We start from the raw sequence: 12209 nt of genomic DNA, 5'->3' as shown, positions 1-12209 counted from the left end.
ATACCTGCGTGCACCACTTCTACGGCAGGTGCTCTGATTGCCTGTGTGTTATACCTGTGTGAACCACTTCTAATGCAGGTATTCTGGTTGCCTGTGTCGCTTACCTGCAAGCACCACTTCTATTGTAGGCACTCTGGTTTGCCTGTGTGTTATACCTGCGCGTACCACTTCTTCTGCAGGTGCTCTCATTGCCTGTGCGATATACCTGTGCCCACCACTTCTACTGCAGGAGCTCTCGTTGCCTGTGAGGTATACCTGTGTGGACCAATTCTACTGCCTGTGCTCTCACTGCCTGTGTGGTATACCTGCTCGCACCACTTCAACTGCAGGTGCTCTGGTTGCTTGTGTGGTATACCTGCACGCACCACTTCTACTGCAGGAGCTCTTGCTGCCTGCGTGGTATACTTGTGCGCACCACTTCTTCTGCAGGTGCTCTCGTTGCCTGCGTGGTATACCTGTGCACACCACTTCTTCTGCATGTGGTCTCGCTGCCTATGTGGTGTACCTGGCGCGCACCACTTCTACTGCAGATGCTCTTGTTGCCTGTGTGGCTTAGTTGCATGCACCACTTCTACTGCAGGTGCTCTCATTGCCTGTGTGGTATGCCTGTGTGCACCAGTTCCACTGCAGGTGATCTTGTTGCCTGTGTAGCTTACCTGCATGCACCACTTCTACTGCAGGTACTCTGATTGCCTGTGTGTTATACCTGCGCGTACCACTTCTTCTGCAGGTGCTCTCATTGCCTGTGCGATATACCTGTGTTGACCAATTCTACTGCCTGTGCTCTCGTTGCCTGCGTGGTATACCTATGCACACCACTTCTTCTGCATGTGCTCTCGCTGCCTGCGTGGTATACCTGTGTGCACCACTTCTTCTGCAGGTGCTCTCGTTGCCTGTGTGGTATCCTTGTGTGCACCACTTCTTCTGCAGGTGCTCTCGTTGCCTGTGTGGTATACCTGTGCGTACCACTTCTTCTGCAGGTGCTATCGTTGCCTGCATGGTATAACTGTGCGCAGCACTTCTTCTGCAGATGCTCTCTGTTAGAATCCGGGGTCTCTGGTTGGCAAAGGTATGCACTTGCGACAAGCAGGGACCCTTTCCTCTAAGTCAGGGCAAAGGATTACCTCTTTAAAAATAACCCCTGCTCACCCTCTAGGTAACGTGGCGCGAGCAGTCAGGCTAGATTCCAGAGGGCATTAGGTTAAGCGTTCAAGATATCTCACACAATAATCACCACCCCACCACACAAAGACACAAGGCTGTATTTGTATCAAAATAAAGTTCTTTATAGATAAGATTTCTTTAGGCAGGTTGTCAAAATACATTTCTCTTGTATAAATAATGTTCCAGTTACTTTCAAATGCTTTCAGGCAGTCCACAGTTCTTAAAATGGCAAACTTGTACTTAAAATAGCTTCTTTAGGTTGTACGAGTTTTTGGACGTCACTTGCTGTTAGAAATGGGATTTCTGGTTGGCTAGGGCTTGCGCCAAAGCCAGGCAGAAACCACCACTCTAGTCAGGGCAAGGAAGTTACACGCCAAAGATAACCCCTGCTCACCCCCTTGGTAGCTTGGCACGAGCAGTCAGGCTTATCCCGGAGGCGATGTGTAAAGCGTTTGCGCGCGCACCCAGCAACAACACCCTAGGCCCACCACAAAAGAAACTCCACACAAGGTATTATATAAAAATAACCTTTGTATTATACCAAAACACATTACATAATATTCACACAATTTACACTGTGCCAACTGGCACTGGGCAGAATTTTACAAGGGGTATGTACAAGACAGGGCCACCTGGACCACTGTCAGGGATCAGCACTTGTTAGAACTAGCACGTTGTGGAATTAGCACTTTGTAGGAATAACACTTTTAGAACATAGTACATACAATCACTGTAGCACCAATTAGAACATGTAGCGCACAACCAGTAACCACTGGTAACAGGTAAGTACCACCTACGCAACCCTAACCACCTTAGGAGAATATTACGCAGGGAATCATGAACACATCAGCATAACCTACACTAGGAAAAACCCTCTCCTACGCATAGGTACAGCTTAGAAATAAACACAGCACAAAGGCATTGCGCATGCGCAAGAGTACACAGGTAACAATGATCAGGTACCCTAGGTGAGGGCACAACACGGAAAAAACTGTCCCCAGGCCAACCTGGCCTATCAGGGGCGTCAAACGCCGTTTGTCCAGCAGAGTCAGGGCAGACTGCGCAGGCTGCGCAAGCCAGGGCGCACAAGGCACAACCTAAACGTTGCAGCTGCCCACTAAGTGCTGGGCAGCTGGGGAAAGGAACTTGGCACCGGCGTGCCTCTAGAGCCCTCTCTGGGCCCTGGAACGTCCCAAAACAACGTGGGAGCCTCGTGGGCTCTGAAATACAAATATGCCCTGGGGCAACGTTGGAGCCTCGTGGGTTCTAAACAAACAATGCGCCCCGTCGTGGGAGCCTTCTCTGGCTCTAGGTTGGCAAAGGAAATGCCCCAGCCACGTTGGAGCCTCACTCAGGCTCTAAAACAATGTTGCCCCCAAGTCGCTGCCCCCTCCTTCAAGGAGAGGCGAGCTTCGTTGGAGCGGCCCGCTGTCAGGTGGGGCCGCTCGAGAATAAATGCGGACCGGAACAGATAACCCCTCGGGCCTCGGTTTGGGGCGACCCGCAACAGCGGGGTCGCTCTGGCACGTCGTGGTCGGTGGAGCAGCCCTCTGTCAGGCGGGGCTGCTCGGGAGGGAGGCACTGGAGTCCTGCCTCAACTTGGCTTCCCCCCAGCCGTGTCACTTACCGGCTTCTCCGGGTGGGGACTCCGCTTCACCCGGTCCCTCTTCTGGGACCGGGACTTGATGGGTGAACTGACGAGGCTCCGGGCAGTGTTGCGGAGAGGCGGGGTGGGCTCCCGCCCTCCGCACCCGCCGCCACACTTCTCAGCCTCTGCTCGGGTCGCGCTGCCTTGCTCTCTTCACGGGCGGCTTGTGGATCGTTTGCCAGAGCGGGGTAGGCTCCCGCCTGGCTCCTCTATGGCTGCGAGGCTTCTCCTTTGTTCTCGCGGTCTTTCCTGACGCCGGGACTTCCTGTCCGCTCTGCGTTCCAGTGACGTGGCGGTAGGAGTCCTGGTTACCAGGCAACCCTCTGGCTTCTCGCGGCGGCAGCGGCGAGGAGCTTTTCTCCTTCTCCTTACCGAAGCGCGGGGTGGGCTCCCGCCTTTGGTCAAAATAAAAATGCAACGGTGGCTCCTACCTTTGAGGCACACAAAGCGGGGTGGGCACCCGCGAAGGCTGGCAATACGGGGTGGGCTCCCATTACGAATTTACAGGCAACCCTCTACGGCGGCCATAACGCGGGGTGGGCACCCACGACAAAAAGCTGCAAAAAGCGGGGGAATCACTACGTCGGGATTCCCTTGCAAAGGATCGCCGTCCAGCGCGGTGTCCCTCACGAAGGCGCTCCTCAGTCCCAAAACGCAGCGCTTCTGCCCTGGGAAATACAGCGCTCCCCCAACAAGGCAAGGCTCTGGGCAAAGTCTTTTAGAAGGCAGAGGGGCAAGGGCTGGGCACAGGGGCCAGCTCACAGGGCCCTCCAGGCCGGGAGGCAGTCCCCAGTGGCAGTCTCTCCTGGCGCCCAGCAGCAGCAGCAGCCCCCCCAGTTAGGATCAGCCAAGAACATTTTACTTAGGGTCACAGCCCCTTCTTATACACAGAACAACTTTGGTCTCAAGGTGCAGGGAAGGGGCAAACCAGTTACAACTGGTTCCTGAGCACTTTGTTTTGCTCAGCCCCTCTCCCTATTTAGAGGACAGGCCAGGGTCATCAGTCGCACCACAGGGGGCGGAGCCAGCATTGTGTGGGGAAACCCAGCTCTATTCAGGACCCAGGTGTACTCCTCCCACCCATCTAGCTGCTGATCTCCCTATTCATCACTGGGTGACTCCTCCTGACTCTGGGGATTCCCTAGCCCGTCACATGACCTCAGCCAGCCAATCATGCGACAGGCAGTCACTGCACACGCACAGCCATGTCTAGAAGTGGTGCCATTTCTCACGCTTCTCGCGTGAGCACGCGTACTCGGGACGTGAACCGTACGGACCGTACCTTCGTTGGTATTGAATTGAATTGAATTGAATAGGCTCTTATATAGCGCATGGCTACTCGAAAGCATCCCAGCGCTCAACAAGGATCACCCAAGGACAAGAAAAGTACCACTAACCAGAGCAAGACTCTATGTCCTCGGAAATAGCCAAGTTTTCAACTTCTGCCGGAACACAAGCAAACAAGGCTCCTGGCAAAGAGTCAGAGGAAGGGAGTTCCAAAGCTTGGAGGCATTTAATGAGAAAAGACGCCCACCAGAACGAGATCTATTTATTCGAGGAATCACAGCCAAGTTTTGATCATTGGACCGAAGATTTAGAGGGGATTTGTGGGGAATGACCAAATTTTCTAAGATGGGAGGGCCTTTCCCATAGAGGAGTTTGTGTGTCAAACACAAAGATTTAAAGAAAACCCGCTCTTTCACCGGAAGCCAGTGAAGGGATTTGAGAGAGGGTTTGGCTGATGTGCGGTGGTTGACACCCATTAAAAGTCTTGCCTCTGCATTCTGAACGACTTGAAGTCGCTTAGTCGTAGAGACTGGTGCTCCTAAGTACATGGCATTCCCATAATCTATCCTAGAAAGGATCAGAGATTGTACTAGGATTTTTCTAGCCCTTTCTGGCAGTTGTGGGAGGATTTTTCGTATGGTTTTTAGAATCCCAAAGCAGGTAGCAGCAACTTTTCTGGCCTGAGTTCTGAACGTAAGTTCCGCATCGAGCCAGAGCCCAAGGCTTTTAATTCCGGATTTAGAAGTAGGGCCCGGCCCCATACATACAGGCCAGAAGGTTGCGTTGTCAAAGCTAGCCTGCCGTCCCAACAACAACAACTCTGTTTTCCCACCATTCAGTTTGAGGTGGGACTGGTCCATCCAGTGTGCTACAGCCTCTAGACAGTTACGCAGCTGCAGCGGAGACTGTCTAAACTGATTCAAAGAAAGCACCAGCTGAGTATCGTCGGCGTAGCTCACCAGCTGGACCCCGAAAGGGGCTACTATCCCCGCCAGAGGAGCCATATACACATTAAACATCGTGGGGCTGAGGGACGACCCCTGCGGAACCCCACATTGTAATGGAACCGGACCAGAGCAACAGTCATTCTCAAAGACCTTAAAGAATCTGTCCTCAAGGAAAGATTCCAGCCACTTAAGAGCCTTGCCCGTGATTCCCACATTACTAAGACGGGTAACCAGAGTGTGATGGTTAACGGTGTCGAAGGCGGCACTGAGGTCCAGGAGGATAATGGCTGCGCTGCCACTGTCATCCAGAATCCTCCTGGCATCCTCCACCACCCTCAACAGGGCTGTTTCTGTTCCCTGTCCTTTCCAGAATCCAGTTTGTGATGGATGAAGCAAATTATAAGTTTCCAAAAAGGAAGCTAATTGTGAGTTGACAAATTTCTCAGTAAGTTTACTGATGCCCGGTAGTAAGGAGATAGGGCGATAGTTGGAAAAATCCCCTGGGTCCAACTAGGTTTCTTAAGTAAGGCCCTAACCATTGCTATCTTCCATTCTCTAGGCACAATGGCAGAGATCAAAGAGGCATTTACCATATTCACAATTGATTTGCTAACAGTTGGAAGGACAGCATTTAAGATGTTCATCGGGGCAGGATCACACGGGGAGCCACTCTTTATGGCATTCAGCAAGGTAGGCAGGAGATCCTCCCTGAGAGGAGAGAAAGCAGAAAGCCTAGGATGATCCGCTTGATACTGACTAACAAATGGCGCTTTAGAGTCGATTGAGGAAAGTGGGGGAAGCGTATCAATGATCTTTTTAATTTTGGTACAAAAGAAAATCGCCAATTCCTCACATCGGCTAGCTGCTTCATCTGAATCAGGCCACGGATCAGGGACTTTAGTCAGTGGTTTCACTATTCTAAATATCTCCCTGGGAGCATTGGCAGAGGACTCATCGTACACGTCCGGTACGCCTCTTGCCAAAGCTCACGCTTCCCGCGTGAGCGCTGTCAATGTATCTAATGCTGGATGAGCCGTACCTTCGTCGGGACGCCTCGAACAGCTGATTTCGAACTGTACAAAAGCTCACACTTCACGCGTTAGTCGTGTAGCGGGTCTACAGCGCTAGTACGGCCCGAACAAAGCAGCAGATGGGTCGTACTTCAGCGCGCTCGCACACAGTACCTTATTTCTTGCCCAAAGATGATCACAGCAGCTTCAGGGGTCCCTGCAGGAGCGTCCCACGTCGCGTTGTCGTCCCTCTTTGGCAGTGGGCGGCGGTGCTTCGTGGGGTGCTCCAGGACGGTCTCGGCCACACGATCACGGGCAGAAGAAGGAGGAGCAGCTCGGGGGCAATCTGTTAAGCGCGTCGCACTGTCAGCATCACTCAGGGGGTAAACAGGGTGTCGCAGGTCCTTACAATGCTCTCCACTTCCAGGAGTCGCAGAGGCTCTGCGCTTGGAGCCTGGTCAGGTTCTTCTTTACTTTGCGAGCTACGGCTCGGGGGGCAGTTGCTTGCTGTGCTCGGGCCAGGCAGGCCTTTACTGTGCTCACAGCAGCCCCGGTGGCAGAAGTCGCGGTGCTCAGAGAGAGGGGGACGCACAGGTTCTCTGGGGTCAGCCTTCAAGGGTCGTCTCCAGCAGTTTCTCTTCTCCTTGAGGGAAGGTAGTGCCCACTGTTCCTGGGGCGCTGGTCAGGGGGCCAGTTCACAAGCAAGCCCTTGGAGATTGTTTAAAAGCACAAGTTGAATCAAAGTCTTTTCCTTTAGTCTTTTCCTCTCCTTCCAGCAGACAGGCACCTACTGCAGGCCAGTCTCTCCAGCAGAGGGACAGTATTCCTCCTTCAGCTTCTCCAGGTCCTTCTCCTTCAGGCAGAGGTTCGTCTTGGCGCAAACAGGATCTGATTTCTTAGGAGCAGGGCTCCTTCTTTTATACAGTAATTCTTTTGTTCTTTGTCGCCAGGGGGCCTGGGCCTGGCTCAGTCCAGTTTTGGAGCACTTTGTTGTGGTGACTCTGCTCTTTCCTTTCAGCAGCAGGGCAGAGACATCAGCTGCTCCACAGGGGGCAGAGCCGGCATTGTGGTGGCAGAGCACAGGTCTATTCAGAGTCAAGGTGTACTCCTCCCACCCATACTGGTGTAATCTCTCTACCCACCACCTGGCAGCCATCCTGTCTCCTGGAATTCCCCAGCCCTGCTCTTCCCTGTTACTAGGCAGAACACACACACACAGCAGAGGCGGACTGAAATGGCCAGGTCAGTAAATACTATCTTTCTAAAAGTAGTATTTACAAACACAGGATATTAAACTAAACTTTACTAAAAGAAGTATTTTATTATTCTGAGTTCAGGCATACTAAATATGACTTCCTACCATGCTCTATGAGTCCACTGGGATTACAGCGTGTTGTAATTCCAGCAGCCCATTCTGGCCTATGGAGAGCAGGTAGCCTTCAATAGTGAAAAACGAAAATAGCTGCAATTCACTATTAGGACATGCCACACACATCAGGGCATGTCTTACCTTATACCTACAATGCACCCTGCCCTTGGGCCTACCAGAGGGGTGACTAATATGTAGTTAAGTGAAGGTTTGGGGACTGGTAAGTAGGTGCACTTGCGCAATCAGCACGACAGTACCAGACCGTGCGCAGGTTCTGCAGTGGCAGGCCCTAGACACATTTTACTAGGCCGCTTCTGGGGGTGGCACAACCAGTGCTGCAAGCCCACCAGCAGCATTTGTATTTACAAGCCCTGTCACTCCTGGTGCACTTTACTAGGGGCTGATAGTAAACCAAATAAGCCAAACATGGACACCAATCAATGTATACACTTTTCAAAAGGGAGCACTTGCACTGTGGCACTGATTAGCAGTGGCACAGTGCCCTGAGCAGCTAACACCAACAAAACACAATGAGGCACATCAGCAAAAAGTGGAAGGGAAACTCACGCCAAGGTGCCAGGTCTAACACGTGTCCCCTCCAGCTGAAAAGTTGGGGGGAACTACCCTACCCTAGGGAGTTCCTCTTCCCTAAGGCGGAAAAACCTGGACAGACCGTCAGCATTGGCGTGATCTGTGCCAGGGCGATGCTCCACCGTAAAGTCCATACCCTGTAGGGAGATGGACCACCTCAACAGTTTTGGGTTCTCACCCCTCATTTGCATCAACCATCTGAGGGGCCTGTGGTCGGTCTGAACCCGGAAGTGAGTCCCAAACAAGTAGGGCCTCAGCTTCTTCAGCGCCCAGACCACAGCAAATGCTTCTCGCTCTATCGCACTCCACCTTTGTTCCCGTGGAAGTAACCTCCTACTTATGAAGGCTACAGGCTGGTCCCAGCCCTCCTCAGTCATCTGTGAGAGAACAGCCCCTACACCATGCTCTGATGCGTCTGTCTGCACTAGGAATTCTTTGGAGAAGTCAGGAGCCAAGAGCACGGGCGCCGTGCACATGGCAGTTTTCAGGGTGTCAAAGGCCTTCTGACAGGTGTCAGTCCATATCACTTTTCTGGGCTGCTTTTCGCAGTCTTCTCTGTCAAGGGGGAAACGATGCTGCCATACCCCTTGACAAACCTCCTGTAGTACCCTGTGAGTCCTAAGAAGGCCCTCACCTCCGTCTGGGTCTTTGGGGGCTCCCAAGCCAGGATGGTTTCGATCTTGGGTTGTAGGGGCGCCACCTGGCCGCTCCCTACTTGGTGTCCCAAGTACACCACGGAACCCTGCCCGATCTGACACTTGCTTGCCTTGATCGTGAGGCCTGCCTTGCGCAGTGCCATCAACACTTCCCAGAGATATTGCAGGTGTTCTTTCCATGTGCCACTGAACACTGCGATGTCATCCAGGTATGCTGCGCTGAACTCGGTCAGCCCAGCCAACACCTGGTTGACCAACCTCTGGAAGGTGGCAGGGGCATTCTTCATCCCAAATGGCATAACCCGGAACTGGTAGTGCCCATCTGGTGTGGAGAATGCGGACCTCTCTTTGGCCCCATCAGTCAAGGCGATCTGCCAGTACCCAGACGTTAAATCAAACGTGCTGAGGTACCGGGCAGCCCCCAACCGATCGATGAGCTCATCAGCTCTGGGGATGGGGTGCGCGTCAGTCTTCGTGACTGAATTGAGTCCTCTGTAGTCCACACAGAACCGGAGTTCGGGTGTGGCACCCGGCGCCGCAGCCTTTGGGACCAAGACCACTGGGCTGGCCCAAGGACTGCTGGAGGACTCAACCACCCCAAGAGCAAGCATCTTTGAGATCTCCTCTTTGATGCAGGCTCTGACCCTGTCAGTTACCCTGTAAGCCTTGTGCTTCACAGGTTAGCTGTCTCCTGTATCCACATCATGGACGCACCAATCTGTGATACCAGGAACCAGGGAGAACAGGTTAGGAAACTGCCCCAGCAGCTGGCGGCAGTTATCCTGTTGCTCAGGGGTCAGGGTGGGTGAGAGGTTAACTCTATCCACTGACCCGTCTTGCTCTGAGGCTACCAAGAGGTCAGGAAGAGGCTCAGACTCCTCCTCCGTCCCATCATCGGTGGCCAAGAGCATGCCCATTTATGACCTCTCCAAGTGGGGCTTCAGTCGATTGACATGGAGGACCCTCAAGGGGTTCCTTCGAGACTGCAAGTCTACCAGGTAGGTGACAGAACTCTTGCGCTCCACAATCTCAAAGGGTCCTGTCCACTTGTCCTGGAGTGCACAAGGCTCCACAGGGGCCAGGACCCATACCTTTTGACCAGGTTGAAGCTCAACCAGAGTGGCGTTCTGGTCGTACCACCGCTTCATTTCCTCCTGGCTGGCTTCCAGGTTTGCCTCAGCAAGTTGCCTGAAACGCCGAGTCTGGTTCCGAAAGGCCAGCATGTAACTATATACATTCTGGGGAGGTTTCCTGGGAGATTGCTCCCAGCCTTCCTTGACCAGACTAAGAGGTCCTCGTACTGGGTGGCCATACAAAAGCTCAAAGGGACTGAACCCCAGAGACTTTTGTGGCACCTCGCGGTACGCAAAGAGAAGGCATGGTAAGAGGACGTCCCACTTACGCCTCATGGGTTCCTCAAGACCCATAATCATGCCTTTTAGGGTTCGGTTGAAGCGCTCAACCAACCCGTTTCCTTGGGGATGGTAAGGGGTGGTGAACTTGTTCGTCACACCACACTCTTGCCAAAGGGATTTCATATATTTCGATATGAAATTGGTCCCCCTGTCAGACACCACCTCTAGAGGGAATCCTACTCGTGAGAAAATTCCCATCAGTGCCCGTCCCACCACGGGGGCCGTCACTGTCCTCAGAGGGATGGCTTCAGGGTACCGGGTGGCATGGTCCACCAAGACCAGGATAAACCTGTTGCCCATGGCTCTTCTTGGGGTCCAGTGGCCCCACAATGTCAATCCCCACTCGTTGGAATGGGGTACTGACCACAGGGAAAGGTTGGAGTGGAGCTTTCAGCTTCCTTCCACTCTTGCCACTTGCCTGGCAAGTCTGGCATGTCCTGCAGTGAGTGTCAGAACTCCTGCGCATTTGAGGCCAATAAAAGTGGGTGACAAGCCTTTCGAAGGTCTTGTCCTGCCCCAAATGCCCTGCTAACGGAACGTCGTGAGCCAGCCCCAGTAGGAAGGCTCTGATGTTCTGGGGTACCACCAGCGCACGGGCTGACCCAGGTTCAGCAACCTTAGACTCTGAGTACAGGAGGTCGATCTCCTAGTAGATCAAGTGAGTACCGGACTGATCACCATTGGCTTGGGCTGCAGCCTGCTGCCGCATACCCACTAGAGAGGGGCACTCCTTCTGCTCCCTGCAGAATTCCTCCCTGGTGGGGCCTCCTTCTTGCTGCCAATGGGTCAGCTTAGGCAGGTCCCCCAGTTCGGCTATCTGTTCCCCGGTAGGCTCCAGGGCATCCCCCTCAAGGTCTGCTTCCTCCTGGGCCGTGGGAACTTTAGGAGCCGGTTTCCCGTGCCTCCCGCGCCCTCTCCCTAAAGCCGGTTCCTGGGCCTCTCCCTCAGGCTCCAGGGTCCCTTCAACACCCCTACTGGCTGCCATCGACCTGGTGGTCACGCACGCCCAATCAGGTAAACCCACCATCCGCAGGTGAGCTGTCTTCTCCACCTTTTCCCATGGGGAGCTCTCCTAATCATTACCTAGGAGACAGTCTACAGGCATGGCAGTTCTCACAGCGACTTGCAGAGTACCAGAGACCCCCCCCACACAAATGGAACTTGAGCCATTGGACAATGACTCTCCGTGTTGTCAGCATTGACAACCCGACAATAGGCATGGGGTACGACCTGCTCTTGAGATACCAGGTGCTGCCGTACTGCAGTCACGCTGGCTCCTGTGTCTCTAAGAGCTTCTACCTTCTTCCCATTGACGGTCACCACTTGCCCATATTTCTTAGTGTTAGAGGGCAAGTCGGCATTAGGGACCATCTCACTGTCTCCTAGTGAGACTAAGGTCAGTTGGACGGGGTCCCACCCACCTGGGACTTCTACTTCCTCCCCAAAGGCTACTGTAGCCACTTGCTTCGGTAGAGCACCAGTGGGTGCGGGCTTCACATACTGGCGACACTTGGGATCACTGGCAAAGTGACCTAGTTCACCACATTTATAACATTGAGGGGGCCCCTTGGGAACAGGTTTACCTGTCGGGGCCCCTGTCGGCTTCGGGGGTGGGGGAGGCTGAGAACCTTTCTGCTGGTTCCCTTGGGGATTACTTTGGGGGCCTTTTTGGAACCCTTTCTGTTTTCCCTTGTCCCCCCCCACTCTTCTGCTTGCCCACCCTTGGCGGAGTCTCCCACCTGACCCTTGTGGACCCTGGTGCTGACCCAGCGGTCCGCCTCTTCAGCAAGCTTCCTAGGGTTAGTCAGCTTGCTATCTATCAGGTGTTGGCGTAGCTCAGGAAAACAATTAAGCGACAAGTGCTCCCACACAATTAAATCAAAGAGACCTTGGTAATCATTCACTTTGCTACCCTTCAGCCAGCCATCCAGTGCTCTGCAGAAAAAGGTTACATACTCCACATACGTACTCCCCACAATCTTGGTACACCCCCTGAACCTCTGTCTATATAATTCAGGAGTTAGCGCATATCTGGTCATTAAAGCGTCTTTCATGTGGGGGTAAGAGTTGTAGAAATCAAAGGGCAAATCTAAGAGTGTGTCCCGTCCCTCATTGAGGAACC

This window comes from Triturus cristatus, chromosome 1_1 (genome assembly GCF_964204655.1).
Source record: "Triturus cristatus chromosome 1_1, aTriCri1.1, whole genome shotgun sequence".
Lineage (NCBI taxonomy): Eukaryota > Metazoa > Chordata > Amphibia > Caudata > Salamandridae > Triturus > Triturus cristatus.
This window is presented reverse-complemented; position numbering follows the sequence as displayed.